The sequence below is a fragment of the Mauremys reevesii genome, linkage group 11 (assembly GCF_016161935.1).
Source record: "Mauremys reevesii isolate NIE-2019 linkage group 11, ASM1616193v1, whole genome shotgun sequence".
NCBI lineage: Eukaryota > Metazoa > Chordata > Testudines > Geoemydidae > Mauremys > Mauremys reevesii.
Window position 1 is genome coordinate 40993666 of NC_052633.1, and position 23289 is coordinate 41016954.

General features: G+C 43.7%; 1 long non-coding RNA gene across 1 annotated transcript; it reads right to left on the reverse strand.

The window, feature by feature from the left end:
• Positions 1-240: 240 nt before the first annotated feature.
• LOC120374935 lies at positions 241-16076 on the reverse strand. Its single transcript, XR_005586349.1, has 4 exons — positions 15989-16076; positions 2837-2945; positions 1839-1927; positions 241-580 (listed from the first exon to the last, which is right to left on the reverse strand). It is a non-coding gene; the product is annotated as an uncharacterized LOC120374935 (long non-coding RNA).
• Between the last annotated feature and the right edge of the window lie 7213 nt (positions 16077-23289).

Below are 23289 nucleotides of genomic sequence, written 5' to 3' on the forward strand. Positions count from 1 at the left end.
TTGTAACTCAAAAGAAAGCCAGCACAACATCTTCTAGGAAATAAGGCTAAAGCAATCCAGTAGGCTATGCTAAATTTACCCTCAATGGATTTGAGTCCTGCATTTAAAAGCTTCCAAAAGAATCAGGATACCACATTAATAGAGATGGTGTTTCTACTCACTCAGAAACTTAGCCCAAGAGTAAAGTAGCAGTCGCTAGTTTGTTTTTTAGTAAAGGCTTACAATAATAGAAACATTCGTCACACTCCGGTTCTACATCAGTGGAGAGAAAGGTGTCAGTACACTTGGTTCAACAAAAGAGTCAAGGCAAACTCAAGCAACAATGGGTAGATTTAATGTCTGATCTGAATCACTTTGGCAAGGAAAAGACCTTGATTATTTAACAAACTGAACAATTTAAAGAAATATGATGTTTAGGCACCTCAGTGATCTTAATTATTTTCTTATGCTTCTGAGGATGTTTCATCTATGGAAGTAGGGAACTCTTCCACATATGTAGTGGGAAAGTGACCTTTTCTCTCCTTTAGGGTCCCATACCACCATCCATTATCATCCTTCTGGTGAATGATGATAAAGTCACCTGTTGAGAGAATGTATTTTTATTAATTCAACTGGATTTATACATGTGTATTGTGCCATTTCTGCATGGACCCTTGTTTAAAACTTCTCTCTTCCCCTGCCTCCTTTGTAGCACAGTCTAATTAAGTTTAAATGTCTCTGTTGGCTAGTTTAAGATGGAATTAAAATTAAATGACAAACCACACTTACTACAGCATTATATCACAGGGCCCGGTTCTCCACTGCACTCAGTCTCATTCCTCAAGCTAGCACAGGGGTCGGCAACCTTTCAGAAGCGGTGTGCCGAGTCTTCATTTATTCACTCTAATTTAAGGTTTCGCATGCCGGTAATACATTTTAACCTTTTTAGAAGGTCTCTTTCTATTAAGTCTATAATATATAACTAAACTATTGTTGTAAGTAAAGTAAATAAGGTTTTTAAAATGTTTAAGAAGTTTCATTTAAAATTAAAATGCAGAGCCCCCTGGACCGGTGGCCAGGACCCGGGCAGTGTGAGTGCCACTGAAAATCAGCTTACGTGCCACCTTCGGCACACGTGCCATAGGTTGCCTACCCTGAGCTAGCATTTCAGCTGAAATAGGATTTAGAAAAAACAGGAAGATGTTAACTACCTTTTTGCAAACTTAGCCCATCATCCCTTTTAGCTTGGTAGTCATACAAAGCCTTGCAGGTACCATTTGCAGGATTGCTGTCCTCTGGTTGTGTAAAAGTCATTGGAATACAATCACTAACAGCACAAGTAAAGCAGGATGAAATAAACATGTCTTGTGTAATAATTAATATTTCTTAAAGTTCATTTGTATAGCCTTATGGCTAAAGGTGTAGTTAGGAGCTTACACATGCAGACAGGCACCTAATGGGATTTTCCTATTGATTTCAGTTTGTTATAGGTGTCTAGGCTTATCTGCAGGCAAGTGATTACAGTAAATATTAATGAAGTGACCTCATATTACAAGGTATCTTGTTGAAAATATCAAAGGCAGTTTTTTTCTAAGAGAGAGAATCACCCTCTCAATTGGTTTTACATTTTTAGTCTTACTCTGAGACATTTAAAAAAGTGTCTTTCCTCTTCCTTTAATTCTGGATACTCATTATTCAGATCTCTAATTCTTGGACTCTGGTACTCTTACACTAAATGGCCACCAGTTGGTTTTGTCAAGTATTTATAACTAAGCATTGAGTCAAACCTAGACATAGCCAGGTTCTCAAAATGAAATGCTGCAGTTGTTAAAAATGCTACGTTTAAAATAAGGATGTACCTGCTCCAGGAGCACAGCAGTTTCTTTCTGGTTCTTTACACCTGAAAATCGGGAGGTCTCTGTGTATGTTTTAAGCATCCACTCCAGACCTGAAAAGTATGAAAGAAACTGACAGGTGTGAAGGACTTCTTGGGTCATCTAGTCCACATTGGCTAATACTTTACCCTGTTACTGTCATAGTCACCCTAAAATTTCTCATTCCTTAATCTCATCCTATTACTCCCAATTATACGCCACTGTGTTCCACTCTCAATATTTTCTCCCTCCTTCATATGTAAACTTTTCTGTTACTCATAGACTTATTATCTACCAACCCAAATAATCCTGTAGCCACGCTGTATACTCTAACTTTTGATCTTTTCTTTCAAGTCAGTCAATCTAGCCATTTGCTATTTCTGTTGTCCTTTTCTAAATGGTCTCAGCTGTAGCTATGTGCTATTGTTCCCAGGACCAGCCTGGGCTCAGCTTGGTAAGTTTGGTCAGAAAGTCCAGGCAGCATTCGGTGTGTTGAATGTTCCCAATGGAAAGGGGAGATGGCTGGAATATTGGTGTGATCCAGTGATCCCTGACTGCCCAAAAGGGCATTTGGGGCCATGGCAGCTGGCTGCAACTTTAGAGCAGATCTGTGGTTACTTTAATTTGTGCTGGAACCAATTCAACTCCCAGATAGCCCTAAGATTGGTGGGTGCAATAGTGGCATGAAACTTTTAAAGGGCTTTTTTTTTTTTTGTACCTAATATAAAGATCAACTAGTGGGTCCAAAGTTAAGATTGCAGTGACATAGTCTCTTGTTGTCCTGTGTTTTTGTTCACTTTCACTTGCACAGTATTTATGTTTTGGAATAAAAAATGACAATCTCTCTGCGTTACACCCAAAGTGTGCCTAGAGGAGTCTCATTTACCACCTGCAATTCCCCACTCTCCATGAGGTGCTGTGACGGGGCCCATAATTTAATACAATCCATTAAGACGTTCAGTGCAATAGCAACAGACAAGAACCTTCTTTTTCCTGTGCTGCCTTGTTTAGATCCTTCTGCAGTCGCAGCACTTTTGCTTTGATTGAAGCTTTTCATCTTGCTTTATCCATTCCATTTGTAAACTCTTCCTCCTTTACAGAAAACATTTAGATGTGCAGCTCAGATGACACCACACTGTAGAAATAAGACTCCTATTAAAACCTTCACTGGAGATGCTGGGATTGAATTTTATGAAGAGAAACAAGTGCAAGTTCAGAACAAAGAAGGAGGTCTCACTAATACTTGATGGTAGGAGACTGCCACCCACAGAAGCTTTAGTTTGCTGAGGGGGTTGGCCCAGTAGATTAGGTACAAGAAAGATGCCAGGGTTAACTGAAATGCCTTGTTTACAAACTTGCAGGTTTATGATATAACAAGATAACTAATCTGAACTGGCCAACTGTTGATGGCAATGAGTTTGCCTTGGTACTGTGCTTGCGAGAGTCTCTATAGTGATCAATTAGTTCTGGATGCCTGATTTTATTTCCTGACAATCACTTACCAGAATTTCCCCTGAAATATCTTGTGTGTGAAAACCAAGTTTTATAGCAAGGAAGCACAGCAGAACATTTTCAAGAATATCCAAAGAGGGCTAACTAAGGCCTCAATCCTTCAAGTGGGTGGGGTCAGCACAGGTTCAGAAGCCCACCTGGGAAGACTAAAATATGGTTACTTACTGTAAGTTGTTCTTTGAGATGTGATGTAGACATGTATTCCATATAGGAGTGTACGTGCCCAGTTCACTGGAGCAGGAGAACTTTGCCTAGCAGTACCCAGAGGAGTGGAGTCCTCATCTCACAGCCTTAGCTCCTCCCCTGGCCATATCAGGGTGGCACTGCCCTGACCCCAATCAATTCCTTCACACCAAATGTCAGAAGTAGAGACTCCGATGCAGAGGGGGCAGAGCACATGTTGTGGAATATACGTCTGCATCACATCTCGAAGAACAACAGTTACAGAACAGAATTGTATGTTGCATCGCAGGAGAGCATGGACAGAGTCTGACAACCCATGTGATCATAAGCAGAGAGTTCTTTATTCATTTCCAGCATGCTCTTATATACAATTATGGCAAGCAATTAGACAGTTGCTAATTGGTTAATTAAATTACACAGCCGCAGCTGTAACCCCATAGGGTAATTATCATTCTACGCACCTGTTTAACTTATCATCCTATTTACTGCCTACCAGCAGATAAAAACTAGCCTCGACCTTGAAGTCTAAACACTTCAGCTCTCACATACTTATCTGCCAAGTTCCCACATCTCCCGCCTTTTCTCAAAATAAAAAAATAAAAAAGAAAAAAAAAGAAAAAAGGCATAAGCAAAACATTCCCAACTCATAACATCATAACACTACAATCTATCACAAACCAAAATTAAAACTTTATAAAGCCAACCTATATAACCATGCAATTCTTAACATAACCCCAACAACACCAAACAAAAACAAAGCACAACAAATAAATGGTGTAAATTCTACAGGATTTCCCCCTTTTCTATAGCACACCAACTTGTGGCAAACTTCTATTACCAAATCATCCCTCAGATGTCAGGCGATCAAACTGACACTGAGGGAGGGTGGGGGGGTCCTATAAAAAACACAACATAAACCACATAAAATACAAAAAACACTTCTGGCTAGAAAACAAACAAACAAACACCACAAACACAAAACATAAAACACATAACATGAATTTAACTCTGTACATAAATGCATGGTACATTAAATACTATACAGCTAACATCAATTCTCTTAAATATCTAAAAAACAAAAACAAATATACCCCTACTGGGCAATCAATCATTACTTAAAATACACAAATACCCTTATATTTTTCAGGCAAAACAGGGGGATCACTTCAGCAATTAAATCATTTACAATAGTACAATTGCATCCTGGCTTACTTCTAAATTCAAAGCTATTCACAGCTTAAGGGTTCTTACTATTAACTTCTACTTTTAAACCCCCCAAAAAAATCACCACTTATATACCCTTAGCCTAATACAATTACAATTACATAGCACAATATACAATCTTCAACTAATGCAACAAAATTATTTATGGCCAAACAATTGCAAACTAATTTCTTTGCCTAAATTTATTTACAAACATTTCAAAAACACCAAAAACTTTTCTCTTTAGCATCTTACAAAATTCAACTGCTATTCCCTCCAGCAACCACAGAGTTAACTTTGTACTCTGCCTAACATTACTCGCTTGTAGTTAATTACCTTTTCTATCAACTACACCCTCAAGGTTATCAACCAGTTTTCCAAGCTTGTTGTCTGTTGCCCGCCGCCTGGGCCCGATCCTTTTTTCCTCTTCAAGTTCTCTATCTATTGCGTGCCTGCCTGGGCCCGATCCATATTTCCTCTTGCTAAACCGTTCCTTTTACAATCCAATTAGGGAGGGCAATACATGCTAAAAAAAAAATTCCACAACACAGGCTGCAGCCTGTAAAATAAACCCCAAAATCCAATTAATACCACATTTCTCAGCAGGAGTCCCAAATTTCTTCCTGCCAGTGTGCAATTCTTTGCTTCTTTACTAGGGTCAGTTCTCAACGTCCTTTTAGTCAGGAATTTCTAGACATTGGCAATATCAATGATGTAAGTGTTTTTTCTTCTTTTCCACCACCGTTGTGGTTCAACTTCTACGGGGGAAATTATCAGGACATCATCCTATACATTCAGGCAAAGCAAAAATTATCTCAATCAATTAAATCATTCAGGGAGGATCAAACAAAAAGGATCCTGGCACAGCTAACAAGCAGTTGTCCTCCAGGGGCTCAGGTTGTGTAAATCTTGTTGCTTTCTCAGTCATTCCATCCACCATTGCAGCAGTCATCGCTGATACTGACACTGTTGCAGTTTCTTCAGTCCTAAATGTTTGTTTGGCTTCCATAGGCTCCTCTTCGTTTCCCTTTCCACACACAGGCAGTTCTTGAGGACACATGTTGCTCTGTAGAGGGGCCCCATTTACAACTGCCCCTGGGCATTCTGATTCCAGGTTAGATGGCGCATCTCCTACATCATTCTGCATGGGGGCCTCAGCTGCAACCGCGTCAGTGGGCTCTGAGTCCAAGGTAAACACAGTATCTTCTACCTCTGTCGTCACAGGTGCCTCAGTTACCCCACTCTGCATTGCATCCCCAATAAAAGCTTCCTGAGTGATCTGCCGCCCATCGGATCCCTGAAGCCGAGCAGTCGGGTGGGCTTGCGCAAAGTGATGTCCATAGCAAAGGCAGTTTGGGGAGGGCCAGTGGATCCAAACCCTTGAGACCCGCGGTCAATCGGGGTCGATCGGGGCACACATCCCTTGAAAGGTATTAACTGAGCAAGACATGTACCAGCAGTTATAGTCACAGGGGGACAAAGGGCGCGTACCATTATCCCAATATTCCCCGTATGGTCGGCATCAATAAGGCCAGGCAAAACAAAAATACCTTGTTTTGATGTTGACGAGCGGCCGATCAAAAGGGCACTCAATCCAAATCCTAATGGGCCATCGGTGTTGGAAGGAAGAACTTGAACCTCGTCAGTCTCTAAAACTACATCTGTCACTGTGGCCAAGTCCACTCCGGCGCTGCCACGGGTTGCTCCGGTGAGGCGTTCCAGGCAGCCGGGTTGCTGGTTGGAGGCACTTGTGTCGTCGCGCTCCTCTGAGGGGTGCTCTGAAATCCGTTTCCCGGCAGCGGTGTTCCATCCTTCGTGTAACGCGCCCAACAGTCGGCGGCGCGATGGCCAAACTCATCACATCGTGTACAAGCGCCAGTAGCGGCTTTAGGTGACACATCAGAGGCCCGCTGTCCATTTTGCACAGGGCAGTCCCGCCGGAAATGTCCGGGTTCCCCACAACCAAAACAGGGGCCACTTGGCCGGGTTGGTCTTTTGGCCCCCCGCTTGCGCCCGATCAATGGTTGTAATGCAGCGGCCAGTGCAGTGGCATGTGCCTGAGCATGAATTGCTGCCTTATCCGTTTCCTCAAACATAGCGGCCTTATTACATGCCTCAATCATTTCCATCAGGGTCGCAGTCTTGGGCAAAGTGGCTAATATACGGCGGCAAGTGGAATTTGCATTCTGGGTGGCAAGATCAAGTCCCACTGCGGTTCTGGCTTCCGCCGTTAAATTAGGAGATCTATCAATAGCCTCGCGAAGGCGATCCAAAAAGGTGGAGTAAGGTTCCGATGGGCCTTGCATAATTTTAGCGTAGGGAGGGCTCGGCTTTCCCATCTGGGGCACCGCTTTAAAGGCAGCCAAAGCCAGTTCCTGCGATTGCTTCAGGATCCGGGGATCGAGGCGGGCTTGCAAATGCGGGTCAACAAAGCGGCCGGCTCCCAAAAGCATATCAGTAGTGGCCATGCGCCGAGGATCATCATCCGACAAATCCAAATTGCGGACAAGAGCCAAGTCGACCCTCTTAGCCCAATCATCTTTCCACAACAGTTTCTGTGTAGGTGTAAGAAGCATATCAGCTAGCTTAATCGCATCGTACGGACACATTGCTTGGCCAGCAAATACCTGTTCAATGATAGACTGTACATACGGATTATCTAGTCCCTAAGCCATGATCGATTTCTGCGCCTCACGGATCAACTTCCAATCCAAAGGGGCCCACCGTCTATGATTAGGGTGTTGAGGGTCTGGCGTAATCACCGGAAAGGCCTCGGGTGTTAGACCTTCAAGGATGGCTTCTCTTAAAACCCCATGCCAGTGCTGTACCGGATCCGGAGGGTCCCCAGTTGGAGGGTCCCCGGGGCCAGGCGGGGCGGGGGGGCGAGTCGAATGAAAGCACTTGTGAAGATGCGATCGCGAGGATCCAGGTGGAGAACCTTCCAATTGGTCCAACTTGTCACATATATGCTGCAGCTGTCGACCCTGGCGCTCCATCTCCTTATAGAAGGCATCAGACTGAGTAAACTGAGTAAACGTAGTCAAATCGGGATATGGGTTTGATGGCACATGTTCCACCCGAGCCTCCTCTGTCCCCCCGCAATCGTGGAACCCCCAGGCCCCGTGGACACGGCATGGCTTTGGAGGGGGTGCATACGGCAAGGCTGTCTCCATAGGCTCGGGTGTATCGGGGGGTAACGGGACCGTAGCAGAATCAATCATGTCGGGGCCGATAGCCACATTGGAGGGTAGTGGGGCCGTAGCAGGGGCAACATCATCCATAGGGTAGGGGTTGGAAGCCAAAGGTATCACCGTGTCCTCACCACCGAAAAACTCTCTGGCTCCAACCGGCAACACAGAAGGCATTCCGGGCGTTGGGCGGCAAAGCTCAGAAGGGGCCGCCTGCACTCCTGCCTCGGCCGCGAGAGTTTCTACTATCTCCTTCGCCTTATTCCATACTGGACTCAGGGAGAAGGCCTCCTTATCGCCCTGAGCCACCGACTTCCAAAGCTCGGAGCCTAGCCGCTCCCAAACAGTTTTATCAAAAATTGTACTTGGTTGAACAGAAAGTCCCCTTCTCCGTCCCCACCGCAGCAGACGGGATAACGTATCAGAGGGGAGCTTCTCTCCCTGCCGCTCCGCGATGCGCATCAAATATTCATGCACCGTCCTTTCTTCCGCTGATGCAGCGGTTCCCATGTTAGCTGCTCACCTCTGGGCTGGGGTGTGCCTCCCTTTTCAGATGTCCTGCGGCTTGCCACTCGACACTGAGCTCAGGTGCGCCCCTCTTTTCGGACGCCCTGCGGCTCCTAGCCGCTCGACACTGAACTCAGGTGCGCCCTTCTTTTCGGACGCCCTGCGGCCGCCGCTCGACACTGAGCTCAGGTGCGCCCCTCTTTTCGGACGCCCTGCGGCTCCTAGCCGCTCGACACTGAGACTCAGGTGCGCCTCCTTTTCTTCTTTTCAGTTCAGGCCACCAACACTATCCTCATTCAATACGAATCACGTCGGGGTCACCATTTGTTGCATCGCAGGAGAGCATGGACAGAGTTTGACAACCCATGTGATCATAAGCAGAGAGTTCTTTATTCATTTCCAGCATGCTCTTATATACAATTATGGCAAGCAATTAGACAGTTGCTAATTGGTTAATTAAATTACACAGCCGCAGCTGTAACCCCATAGGGTAATTATCATTCTACGCACCTGTTTAACTTATCATCCTATTTACTGCCTACCAGCAGATAAAAACTAGCCTCGACCTTGAAGTCTAAACACTTCAGCTCTCACATACTTATCTGCCAAGTTCCCACAACTGTATTTTCTTCTTTGAGTAGATGCAGCCATGTATTCATGTAGGTGACTCACAAGCAGTACCTGCAGGAGAAGTCTGTTTAAACAAGGACTGCAGGGCTGCTTTTCCAAAGTGTGCACCTGAGCAGGATGCAGTAGCAATGGCATAGTTGTTTGTAAACATCTGTACAGAGGTGCAAGTGGGAATGTCACTTAGAAATGCAATTGATGTCTCCTGAACAGTGGTAGACTGAGCTACTTCATATGCTGTCATGATGTGGTAAAGTTATCCATATGGAGATCATATGGTAAGAGACTGCTTGATCCTTCATTCAGTCTGTATATGACACAAACAGAGATGAAAGGGTTTAGTCCTATCCAGGTAGAAAGCTAGACACTGCCTGACATCCAACATGTGAAGAGGCTGCTCCTCCAGGATTGAATGTGGCTTAGAAAAAAAACACACCAGGAGATATAAGACTTGGTTCAAGTGAAATTGAGAAACCACTTTAGGCAAAAACTTATGGCATGGCTGCAGTGACACTTTGTCTTTGGAAAACTGTGTGTCAAGAGGCTCTGGCATCATGGCCTGCAATTCACATGCTCTCCTTGCAGATGTTATTGCCACAAGGAAGGCAGTTTTCTGGCACAGAAGGGAGAGAGGAAGTTACCAGAGGTTCGAACAGAGATCAGTAAGAGCCACTAGGACAAGGTCCCATGTTCTTTCACTGGTGGGTAGAGACAAGAATGTTGCTACCATGGCATTCAAGAACACCAGCTTCCCCTGGTTGAGCGGATAAAATGCCAAACTTGCACTCTCAATGAACTTAGTGTGAAACCAGAAGACTGAAGGTAACAGATTCTCCAAGAAGTCCTGGATACAAGCAGGCCTAGGCTGAACTCCCTGGGCCAATGACCATACCGAGAACCACTTCCACTTGGCCAAATAGGTCATGCTAGTGGAGGGTTTCCTGCTACTGAGCAGGACTTGTTGAACTGCCTCCAAACATTGTTCCTCTTCATTTAATCATGCAGCATCCACACTGAGATGCAGGGAGCTTAGTGTCGGATGCAAAACTTGACTGTCATGCTGAGTCAGGAGGTCAGGATGAAGAGGAAGGGATGTGGGAGGTCAGATTGATAACACAAGTAGGTCAGAAAACCAGCATTGCCTCAGCCAGCCTGGGGTAATGAGAATGAGTTTGGCCTGGTCCAATTTCAGCTTGAGAATGACCTGAGGGATGATTGGAAAAGGAGTCAAGTATCAGAGGGGTAGCCGTGTTAGTCTGGTTCTGTAGAAGCAGCAAAGAATCCTGTGGCACCTTATAGACTAACAGACATTTTGCAGCATGAGCTTTCGTGGGTGAATACCCACTTCTTCAGATGCAAGAATACCGAATACTTGCATCCGAATAAGTGGGTATTCACCCACGAAAGCTCATGCTGCAAAACGTCTGTTAGTCTATAAGGTGCCACAGGATTCTTTGCTGCTTCTTGGAAAAGGAGGAAACCCAAACGGAAGTGCCAATTCCCAACTTAAGTGAAAAGCTTCAGTCAGGGAGCCTTGGATTGAGGCTCCCCATGGGAGCAAACTAGCCAGCATTTCTTGTTGTCTCTGGTGGCAAATAGGGCAATCATTGGGATGCCTCATTGTTAAAAAATGGACTGTACGATGCTTGGTGTCAGACCTGCACTGTCCACTGTCAGAAGGAGTCCAAGATCAGCAGGGGAAGTCAGACCAGACTGTCCAAGGGATGGTGATTCAGACAATAGACTGAGTTCAGCCACATATGAAGAGGATATAGGCACAGCTTGGCAAATTGGACTACTTGTGTGCAGGCAGATTTATGATCTAACAACTTCAAGCATACTTGGGCTGTGGTCGAGGGCTGAGACTGCAGCTCCAGACAAAGGTGGTGAATCAGTCAGTCGGCAGAAATGCTGTCTGTCAGGGCCTCCATGCACTCGACTCTTTGAGTTGGGACCAATGTCGACTTCCTGCTGTTCAGGATGAGACTCAGATGATTGAGTAAGCGTAGCACGAGAGATGACATGAGCATGAGAGAGGACTTCTCTGGACTTGCCTCTCAGTAACACGTCATCCAGATATGAGAAGATATGAAGTCACTTCTATCTGAGGTACACTGCTACCACAATCATGCATTTGGTAAAAAACCCGAGGAGCCGAAGACAGACCAAAGGGGAGCATGGTGTACTGATAGTGCTGGTCCACCACAACAAACTGAAGACACCTCTTGTGGCTCAGGAGAATTGCTACATGAAAATAAGTGTCCTGAAGCTCCAGAACAGCAAACCAGTCATTGGGATTTAACGCAGGGAGGATAGTTACTAGAGCAACCATCCGGAATCTTGTGTATCTGATGTATTTGTTGAGGTTGCAAAGGTTGAGAATAAGTTTCACCCCTCCCTTGGGATTGGGAACCAGAAAATACCAGGAGCAGAATCCCTGACTCTGATGCAGCAGGAGAACTTCCTCTACAGCTCCCAAAGCTAGTAGGGACTGAACCTGCTTGAGGAGCAATGTCTCATGAGATGGATCCCTGAAGAGGGATGGGGTAGGAGAGTGGGGAGAAAAGATGGGGAGAAGCTGTATAGCATAACCTGATATAATGGTGCTTAGGATCCTATTGTCCATGGTAATTGAGTCCCAACCACTAACAATGAGCTAGCCTGTCCCTGAATAGGAGGGACAGAGCTGGAGAGGTCACAACTGGATCACTTCTCTGGACACAGAAGTTAAAATGGGCTCTTGCCGGATGCGGGGGAGGGTGGGCCAGCTGGCTGAACCCAGAACCAGAGGATCTCTGCCTCTGGGATCTATGATCCTTCGTTGGGTAATCCCGTTGCCTCACCTGTAGCATAGATAATTATTAGAGCAAGTATTGCAAAATAGCCTCAGGAGGCAATGGGTAGGGCACAATAGACAGCTGCCGACTTATGGCATCTTCTCAGCCTTAACATGGGCCAGGATCCTCAGTACTGGAGGACTCCTCTTGTTCTACCCACTAGGTATGGAATGTCCAGTATTCCTTTGGGATTTATTGTCAAACATTTTCCAGCACCAGGAGTAGAGAAGCTCAGGGATTTAATATGTAAACAAGTATTTCAACATGCCATAATGCAGGCTATTATTTTGAGATCTGCTTGCCCTCTGTTTAGATTGCATATGCATAATAGCAATCCCAGCATAAATGAATGTTCTCATGACAGACTAAGCTTTCCAGTATATGTAGCAAACTCTTTACCTGGCAAAGTGCTAGGGAACAATGCTGAGTATGTAATAACTACTGTATCTCTCAGTGGAGAGGGTAATGTTTAACAGGCTTTAATTACATTTGAGAGTAATTAAAATGATCTGTCTACTTGTAAAAAGAGGTTGGCATAAGTTTACAGCTAATTCAGTTGTGCAGAAGTGAAATCCGTAGCACATTTAATGAACACTTACTTCTGATTACCTTTTTGATCAAGCTGTAAACTAAGCTACAAGAAAAAGTCATTTTAGTAGACAGCCACTAGTGCAGAGAGCTATAGCCCAGTGGCCTGAGCACAAGTCTAGGAGCTATGAGCTCTCAAGCAGTGTCTCTGGTACCCACTGCTTTGTGACTGGAAGCAAGTCACTTAACCTCCCTGCCTCAGTTTCCCCATTTGTAAAATAGGGATAATGATAATTACTTGTTGGGGTTCTATCATGATATGTACTTACAGTATCTGTAGTGTGACTCAGAATAGTGTCTACATTGGGGATACACCAGGGATGAAGGTGGCTCAATGTGTTTAAAGCATTCCAAAAATGAAAAGTGCTATATTTGTGCTACTCCAATGCACGCAACAAACAATACAATACAGGACAGGCACTCTAAAACAGCAGAGGGCAGAAAGCAGTTTAGACCATTTGTCATGGAAAAGGCTTTTAAAGATAAAAGTATAAAGTGTAACGGTAGTGTCAATCAATAGGACAGGTAGCTCACATGAGATGTTTGGGCTTGCTCTGACAAAGTCCTGCCTCCCATACTCAGTTTGTAAAGTCAGGGAAGCAAGCTGGTAAAATTACTTTTCCAAAGAACATATCTTCAAAAAAACCTCCTCTGATGTGCAACCCTAAGAACAGTCATCCGCAGTATTGCAGCAATTATCTGTCATTTCAGGTTCCAGTCGTCACCCATATTGGTCCATAATTCTTGTAATCCAGGCTGCATGGAATGGCATTGAAGCAGATATAACCCTGTCTAAGTGTTCTGCTAATGCACCATCATGAAATAGTTATGCCCCGTTGTATCCAACGTTCATGTAATTTACATGAGAAAATTGGTTTACATCCCTCAGCCATGCCTGCCGGCTCTCACCAAAATGTAATTTATCAACATGGGTTCTTGGTGCAGAACAGGGGAAACAGAATATGAAGAGAGGGAGCCTGACAAAGAGACAAGAGAGTGAAGGAAAGGGAAGGAGCCTGGCACAAATGAGGAAAAGAAACCCAAATCTCTGAACAGCCCTCACCGCCCACTACTGAAATATACCAAAAATCCTGGTCCTGCATACTGAGGGTCTGACTCAGGCAGCCAGAATTTACACAGCAAGATGCAACTGATGTTGGCAGCATTATCAGGGTAATATTTTCACAAGGACAAAAATGGTCTTGTTCAATTTCTCTGTTGCTCTTCTGCATCGGCAGGCAAGTATGTCTTATTGGTGCTCTGTGGCAGTGGGATTCGCAAGAGGATCATATACATGATAAACCTGTATCTCCTGGAATAAAGTAAAAGGGACCTGAGACAATTCAAACCCCCATGTGGGGCCTGAGTCTCTCCTCATTTAGGGCCTGCTCCTGCTTCCATGGGTGTCAGTCCTATTGAACACTGGGAGATGGATCTGGTCCTTGCACTGGTATTACACCAATATAGCTCCCTTGACTTCCATGATCATACTCCTGATTTACACCGGTGGAAGTGAGCTCAGAACCAAGCTTGGAGCATGAAGTTTGCCTGGTCTTGTTCCCCATAAACGGATTGGGCTAAATTCTGCCGGCTTAACATGGATATACACTGTGTGAGGGCAGAATTTGGCCCAATGGGTGCGAGATACGCTCACCTGTTCAGAAAAGCAGCTGAGATGTTTTTCAACACATTGAAAATTATGACCATTTTAGTGACTCTGGACTGCATTTGTGTTCATGACAAAACCAACACCACGCACGTTTTGTGTGACTTTGAATTTTGTTGCCATTAAGACAAATATCTTACCCTCTTTGGCGCTGCCGTGTCCCTGCACCCTACACTTGGATGGAGGCTAGTCAATCTGGCATAGTGAATAGAGTGTGTAATAATAATCATGGGAATCCAGAGCAGCATTGATTGTATGAGCAAAAAGGTGATAATGGGCTCAGCTCTGCAGTTACTCTTAGAATTCCAGTGGCTAGGGGAACAGCCTCAGGCACAGGCACAGGCTCACTATTTAGAGAATGTGTTTAATTGTGCAATTGCTGTCCATTTCCTGGGTGCTGAGAAGTGCCTACCTACCTACTGATTTTTTCTCTTTTGAGGTTGGCACTTAATGTACCCACCTGTCCAAGTAAAAGAGCGAGCGAGAGAGAGAGCAAGAGCGCAGGGGTAGAGTGGCCCAGTGGATAGGGCACTAGAGTGGGACTTAAGAGGCTTTGCCTCAGTTTCCCCATCTGTAAAATGATGACAATGCTATTTCCCTCTATTGTAGAGCACGTTGAGAATCTCTGGATGAAAAGTGCTGCAGGAGAGCTCACTAAGATACCTCCTTAAATTAAATGAAGACCAGATGAGAGCAAATTTATTTTGCCAGCTTCCGCAAACATGTCTGTAAAATGACAAGCTTTTGTGTGGCTGGCAAGAAGCAGCTCTTTCAAAGCCACTTTAGGAGGAGAAGTGTAATTAAAAAGGAAGACGCTCTTTAAAAAGAGCCCAGATTAGAAAGAGAGCTGCTGACTAGATTAATAAATGGCAGAGGTGATTAAATATTTATTTTCAAATTTAATTAAGAATTGCATTTTGCTGTTGAATTTCAGGTTGATTTTTTTCATGTAGGTAGATCACAAAACTTTGCCTAATTAAGGCAAGACAGCCCACGGCCAAGCAATTATCAGACTGTGTTAACTTTTGGAACCACTGAACCTCAGCTGCATGGAACTTCTATTTCTCTCAACTGATAGACAATTGGACAAGGCTTGTGGTTTGATTTGCCACCCAGATTCAAACTGGCCATTTTGTAGAGGTATCAAAGTCTATGTTAGATTTACTGCAGTTCCAGAAATACTAAGTTATTCCCTATCAACTTCCAAGTGTTCAGAAATGATGTACAGCCAGCATGCAAATCTGCCCTACAAAGGAAGCTGAATATGTGCTGCATTGCAGTGGTAGGTCTTGCCTGATTTGTGGTGAGATAAACTTCTTTGGATAGAAGGTTAGCTTGTTAAGTTTAGTCTCCAGGTATCATGCTATGATTTTCTTTTATCTATAATCTGTATGTTTGCATTATTCTTATTCACTATCTCTTGAATCTTATACCTTGGATAATCAACTGGTTGTTTTAATTATAAATACATCTCAGTGCTGTGCTATTGGAGAAGGAGCTGATCCTGATTTGAATCACACACGCTGTAGTGTACACTGTTCCCGTGGGGACAGCAGACATGGTATGACTGTAAGTGTTCATTGGATAAAGGGGCTGGACACTCCACGGGAATATTTCAAAGGGGCTCGAGGACTGGGGTGCACCTACTATTAATCTGCAAGGCAAAGTAAAGGCTGCCCTGAAATTGATCCTTCAAATCATGACTTGTCTCATTTAAAGAAGCTCAAACGTGTGCGTATATATGTACATACACACATTATATATACACATATATCAGAGCAGCAAACGTTGTCTCTGTAACTAATTGCTGTTGAGCCCACGTACCTTTGCTGGAGAACAAACCGGAGCTGTTTGCAGAAATTCTCTTTGTTTTTCGAAAACGCTTTTAGATCTTGGTACCCTCTGTCATACTGAAACACAACATACAATTAGGAGATGTGTGCAGAAGTATTAGCTGTGAATGACAAAGGTATTGCCTAGCACATTTGTATAGGATGCATTCTTGGGCTTAGGAAGGTTCCTTTGTATTCCAGGAATAGCTGGGGTGTACAGTAGAATTGCTGTTTTGCTGTTCACTTCTTTCTTGACCCAACTTTCAATTTTAAATGTCACTACAGAAACATCATTGTTAGCCATAAATAAAAAAAATCCAGTAGGATTGATGTTTTTGTATTTTTCTTCTAATATAGAAAATGAAAATGTATGTAAGTTCCACTGTGTGTATCTCTATGCATCAGCATGAGAATACACTATAAAATGTATTTTTGTAAAAAAACCAGAAGTACTGAAGAAATACAGAGGGCCTGACTTGTATGTATTGACATTTGATACAATATATTAAACTAATGTCTGATCCTGCTCCCATGGAAGTCAGTGGGAATCTGACATTGGGCTTGGTTCCCTGCTGTACCCCAGTAAAGTTTTCAGTGATTCTGTTAGTGGAAGTACTTCTCCCAGCAGAGAATCTGGTGTAGCAGAGCCTCACTCCACCATGCCCCCTTCCCCTTGCCTCTTCTCCACACCTGCTTCCCCTCCCTGCCTCCTTAACCCCCACTATGCCAGGCTGTGCAGCTCATGTTTGGGAGGCAGTGGTCGTGACCAGCAGAGCTGCTTTTGCCAGCTTTACATAGGTGGAGAAGAGATTCTTTTTGCATGAGGGGAATTCTCCAGGAGCAATGTCTGGCTAGTGAGAGTTCACTTTGCACTGGATAAACAGCACAACGGGAACTTGCAGAATGGAAAATCTGGCACATGACTTCCACAGAGCAGGGCAGTGTCCCGAGTGAAGTAGGGCATATACAATAATAATGTTCTTTACCAGCCTGGGATTTGATGTACCAGGATATATATTCTCAAGTACTCAACACCCTTCCCAGGATCATTTCTGGAGAAATGACTTCACCCTCCACTGAAATGCAGTCAGCTCTGTGAAATGCTACAGTTGTTCAACAGCTAGCAGCCACACTGCATTACAGTGCAAGACAGAAAGTGTCTTATCCAACTAAAACTACAGACAGAATGTAATTACTCACTGAAACTGAGCCAGGATACTGGGGCTAATGAAAATTGCCTTAGGAAATTTAAACCACTCAGCATTTGAAAGATGGCACCTCAGCAGTGCCCTGAACTTAGACAGGGATCCAATATTGACTCAGAAGGAAGGGTGTCGTTTACTGAATCATTAATATCACTTTCTGCAACACTCCTCCAAGTACAGACCCTGCCTGGCTTATGAGATCTGGTGCAGCCAAGGAGGTCTGGCAGCTAACTCTTACCTTCAAGTTCAGCCTTTATGAAGTTGTCTCTGTTAGAAGTTTTCATATAATTAGGTAATAACTGACTTATTCCTGATCCTCCTCATTGTGGACTTTATGAAGACAAACTTTGCCCATACAATGAACATTTTATATGTATTGCAGTGGAGAGCGGCACACAGCCTATACCATCAATATACATGTATGTATTGTAAACACAGCCTTAAAAATCAGGGATGATTTTGCTGTTTATGTAATTTCCTCCTTGTTAGTCTTTCCTTAATGTGGACCAAAAGGAGGCTCTGGTGAGTGAAATCTTATTTATGAGAAAATTTCCTTGCATTTGATCTGTACATATTTTATATAAAATGTTGTGTTTTCTTTTTCTAGTAGAAACATATACAACGCTACGTAAAATGAGGCAAGTTAACATGCAGTAGGAAGTGTTCAATTCTCACATCCCCATTTTTTAATCTATTATACGCACCTATTACTCTAGTATCCAGCAGAGAGCAGACTTTACAACATGACTGAGTTCTCTAACGATCATCTTCCCCCTCCCCCCACGGGATTCTACAACATTGCTCAGAGAAAACATTGTCAATAAAATTAAAAGGCTGCAAAAACATGTTGGAATCAATGGCAACTCTACACACCCCCTTTTGTTATTATTTGGTACATATGTTACTTTTCAATGAAACCAATCTCCCTCATGACAGAAACACTTAATGATAGTGAGTTTCTGATGACGCAGATGCAAACATTAGGAAGCAAGACTCCATTGACATATAAAATACCCACCACAAGGTTACTCACCATACTGGAGCCTGCTATAAAAACTGGGTGTTTCCTGGGTTTCAAAGGTGGATTATATAATGCCAATGCCATATTGCCAACAAAATACAATAAAGATACCTGGGGAAGAGACTCCCTGTATTTCCTGGTAATATAACAAGATCCAAAGCAGAAAGTGATGCAGATGGGGAAAAGTATCTACGAAGAACTGAGCTGATGTTTTTCTTAATAAATGAGGTATAAATCAAGCAGAATTGTAGTCCCCTTACTTTTCTAATTAAACTACAGAATGGGTCTCATTCACCAATGCACTATTTCAGTTTCACAGTAATGATTTTAATGGTGATACATAGGTATAAGCCTGAAGTAACAGAGTAGTAAATCAGATGCAGTGTGCTTTGCTTCCCCTCTGTCAGTTGATACTAGTTCTAGCAATCAGTAACAGCAGTCTGGTGCTCCAATTCCCAGCTCTGCCTCTTCTTCTGCAAAGCCTTCCCTTGCTCTCCTCACAGGCACAGGGCCAGTTTTACTGATAACCTCTGGCTGTCTTGTACTATTCCAACAGTGCAAAAGCAGCTGTAAACCCATCTCCACCAGCCAGTTAAGCCCGGTTTACGGCTGCTTTGCTTGAGCAGAGTGGCACAAAGCAGCCAGATCTTCTCAGTGAATCAAGGCCTGTAGGCTTTATTCCATCTTTGTTTGAAGTTTTGTGGCCCATTGATTGTATTAGTCTGAATTAGTGTGTTAAGGTCTCGCCACTCTCCATTGCCTTACCCTGTACGTACTCATTTATGCCTGTGCAGAATCAGTGTACAGCCTTCTCAGAGAAGAATGCAGGTCTTCCTGAGAGGATTAAGTAACATTCTTCTAAAGTGCTTGGAGGATAAGAAGCGGTAATTGTAACTATACCATCACACTAATAAATTCAAATAATGAATTTAGCAATGGTCTTTCCATCATGTAGTTAATCGTTATAGCATTTCACTGCATCACAGAATTATAGAAACAGCAGGAAGAAGCACCTGAGTCATTTAGCCTCTGTCAGGCAGGATTTTTTTCCCTATAGCTCTTTTCCCTTCCAGCACATCATGTGGTGGAGTATTTCAGAGTCTAACATTGCTCACTGTCAAGATGTTTTTTTCTGCTATTCAGCTTACGTTTTCTCCTCACGTAATTTCCTTTACTCCCAGCTACGGCTCCTTGTACCACATGAAATAATTCCGCTCCATCCTGGCTGTTACAATTAGTAGTATTCACATACTAACTCAGACTCTCAGGTGTTTCTTAGTTGCAGCTTAGACAAGGTCTATATTAAGGCCCTGATCCTCTGACTTCCTGTGTGCAGACTGCTGTACTCACACGGCACCACACTGAGTAACTTGGGGCTCTGGGCAGGCCATTTGTGTGCCAAATATTGCAGGTTTGGCGCCTTAGCTTGGTGGTGGAATCTCCTTCCTTAGAGGTTTTTAAGGTCAGGCCTGAGGAAGCCCTGGCTGGGATGATTTAGTTGGGAATTGGTCCTGCTTTGAGCGGGGGGTTGGACTAGATGACCTCCTGAGGTCCCTTCCATCCCTGATATTCTATGATTAGTCAGTCCCACTTATCATTTTGGTCGCTGTTCTTGGAATTCCTTTTAGTTTGCCAATATCCTTCTGTTAATGAGGTACTCAGAAGTGAGAGTTGCACTACAGGAGCCATCACCCCAGAGTGTACAGAGCTTCATGATGTGCCTCTTCACAGCTGCTCAAAATTTCATTGGCATATTTTTGCCACCATCTTGCATTGCAAACTCAGGCCTGATTTGTTTTTCTTATTATCCTTGAGACTCTTTCATCATTCCTGCTTTTCAATTTCTTCCTCCCACTGAATCTCTATGTGGGGTTCCTTTCTCCCAGAGTGCATTTCTCAAAGCTGATTCACAGTTTGTTATTTTGCCCACGTACCTGATCTTCCTAGGTCTCTTAAGTATTATTTCCCTTGTCTCACCCGTGATTTGCAACCCCTCCTACTTTAGCATCACCTTTGAACTTCACAAATGTGATCTCCTGTCTGTCGGAGATCATCTTCTGCTTCTCTTTCTGGGCTGACTCTAGGCATTTATGTCACCTCTCGCTTCAAACCAGCCTCAGTGTCAATAGGCTCTTTTAGCGCTAGACTGTGACTAGCAGTCAGCCAGGGAGACAGTGCGGAGACACAATCTGCCCACACCTCCGGGAGGTACAGGGACTATGCATGCTGTCCCATGTTTGATGATCCATGGCCCTGCCCCCCATTGCAGTGGCTTTACTCTAGGGAGCAATTCTGGTGCTTCCAAAGCAGAGACGGTACCTGGTCCTGAGCCTCAGGAAGGAGGCACACAGTGGGAGGCAGCCTGCTCATCTGTTCAACTGCCAGGCAAATTCTAGCCCTTAATATACGATGAGCTTATAGCCAAGTTTCACAGGGATCAATCTTAAGGCTCCAGGTGTTAATGGAGAATATAAATGGAAGTCAAATAATTTGATTTGCATAAAGCAAATTAACTTAAATTTGAATAAGCCTTAGAATATGAAGACTAATGGGCAACTAATTAACAATGCATTTTTTAAACAGCTGTGATCTAAGATTTTAAGTTCCAGAGGGAAGCATAATAATTGGTGAGATTTTGCATAGCTAAATTAGCCCAAATTGCATTCTAGCTTCATAATTTGTCACTTCCAGAAATATTCATGCCCTCCTGTCTTACACCATTCAAGGTTTAATGTGCTCACCTTTGAGGCTCCTTGTTAAAATGAAAAAATAGAAATGGACAATATACATTTTGTTAAAGGCCAGGGTGAGGTTATTAGTTTTGGCATGTATGAATGTGTGTATGCAAGAGGAATCCTATTTACATTACTTGTCACTAATTCCACCAATTTATGTAAGACTGTAAACATTGTGGTTACGTTTAATAAAAACTGAAGGGAAAAAGCAATGGCTTTATTACCAAAACCCATTCTGGACCTTCCCTACACACAAACACAGAAGGTCTCCTTCCTCACAGAAACCACTGATGAGTTCAACTTACCCTACCTGCAAAACTGCTAGGTTTTGGTGCTATAAATGCATTGCTTAATGGCGGCTGCACAGAAGGTGCAGGGAGGAAGCCAGAACGCTCAGCAAAGGATAAGGGTCTATGGGCAATCCTTGCCCCTACCATGGTGGGTACCTCACCAGAGCAGAAATCCCTCCATGCAGATTCCAGGGCTTCCACTTAAAGTGGGATGGCTAGCTATTGAGACAGCAGCAATTGGCTTCCCCAGCATGGCTGCACATTTTGATTCCCTCCACCTGAAGTCAAGCCATAGTGTAGCGCTACCACTGGTCTGACAAGTAGCCATGTCTATGGCTGTTTGCCACAGGGTTTTAGCCCTTGTCCAAAAGAAGCATGAATCTTCCGTTCCTCTCCCAGCAGCTGCACCAAGATCCGAGTGACAACGTTGCATCCGACGAAGTGGGTATTCACCCACAAAAGCTTATGTTCCAGTACATCTATCAGTCTATAAGGTGCCACAGGACTCTTTGCTGCTTTTACTGATCCAGACTAACACAGCCACCCCCCTGATACTTAACATTGCATTCTGTGTGCAAGGGAATTCTGTGGGCTCAGGGGCAGTATACTGGGGAACCTCAGGTCCCCTCCACATTATCTCCAGCCATTTGCCATGCACGCTGATGGCTTCCCACCATGCTGTGTAAGTGGAGGGGGCATATAGGCCATGGACAGTGCTAGATGTTAGACACACTATATGGGACAAACTCCCGCAGAATTAAACCTCTTAATGGAATTCCTAGACAAGCAAGGACTTAAATTATACATTTAAAAAAAAATTGTATGCTAGTGTACTTAAAGGCTATGTCTACACTACGAGCTGGGGTAGGGATTCACCAGATCGCATACATGTACTTGCGCTAGTTCTCATTAAGAACGGCCATACTGGGTCAGACCAAAGGTCCATCTAGCCCAGTATCTGTCTACCGACAGTGGCCAATGCCAGGTGCCCCAGAGGGAGTAATGATCAAGTGATCTCTCTCCTGCCATCCATCTCCATCCTCTGACGAACAGAGGCTAGGGACACCATTCTTACCCATCCTGGCTAATAGCCATTCATGGACTTAACCTCCATGAATTTATCCAGTTCTCTTTTAAATGCTGTTATAGTCCTAGCCTTCACAACCTCCTCAGGTAATTTGTTCCACAAGTTGACTGTGCGCTGCATGAAGAAGAACTTCCTTTTATTTGTTTTAAATCTGCTGCCCATTAATTTCATTTGGTGACCCCTAGTTCTTGTATTATGGGAATAAGTAAATAACTTTTCCTTATCTACTTTCTCCACATCACTCATGATTTTATATACCTCTATCATATCCCTCCTTGGTCTCCTCTTTTCCAAGCTGAAAAGTCCTAGCCTCTTTAATCCCTCCTCATATGGGACCCATTCCAAACCCCTAATCATTTTAGTTGCCCTTCTCTGAACCTTTTCTAATGCCAGTGTATCTTTTTTGAGATGAGGAGACCACATCTGTATGCAGTATTCAAGATGCGGGCGTACCATCGATTTATATAAGGGCAATAATATATTCTCCTTCTTATTCTCTATCCTCTTTTTAATGATTCCTAACATCCTGTATGCTTTTTTGACCACCTCTGCACACTGCATGGATATCTTCAGAGAACTATCCATGATGACTCCAAGATCTTTTTCCTGATTCGTCGTAGCTAAATTAGCCCCCATCATATTGTATGTATAGTTGGGGTTATTTTTTCCAGTGTACATTACTTTACATTTATCCACATTAAATTTCATTTGCCATTTTGTTGCCAAATCACTTAGTTTTGTGAGATCTTTTTGAAGTTCTTCACAGTCTGCTTTGGTCTTAACTATCTTGAGCAGTTTAGTATCATCTGCAAACTTTGCCACCTCACTGTTTATCCCTTTCTCGCGATCATTTATGAATAAGTTGAATAGGATTGGTCCTATGACTGACCCTTGGGGAACACCACTAGTTACCCCTCTCCATTCTGAGAATTTACCTTTTAATTCCTACCCTTTG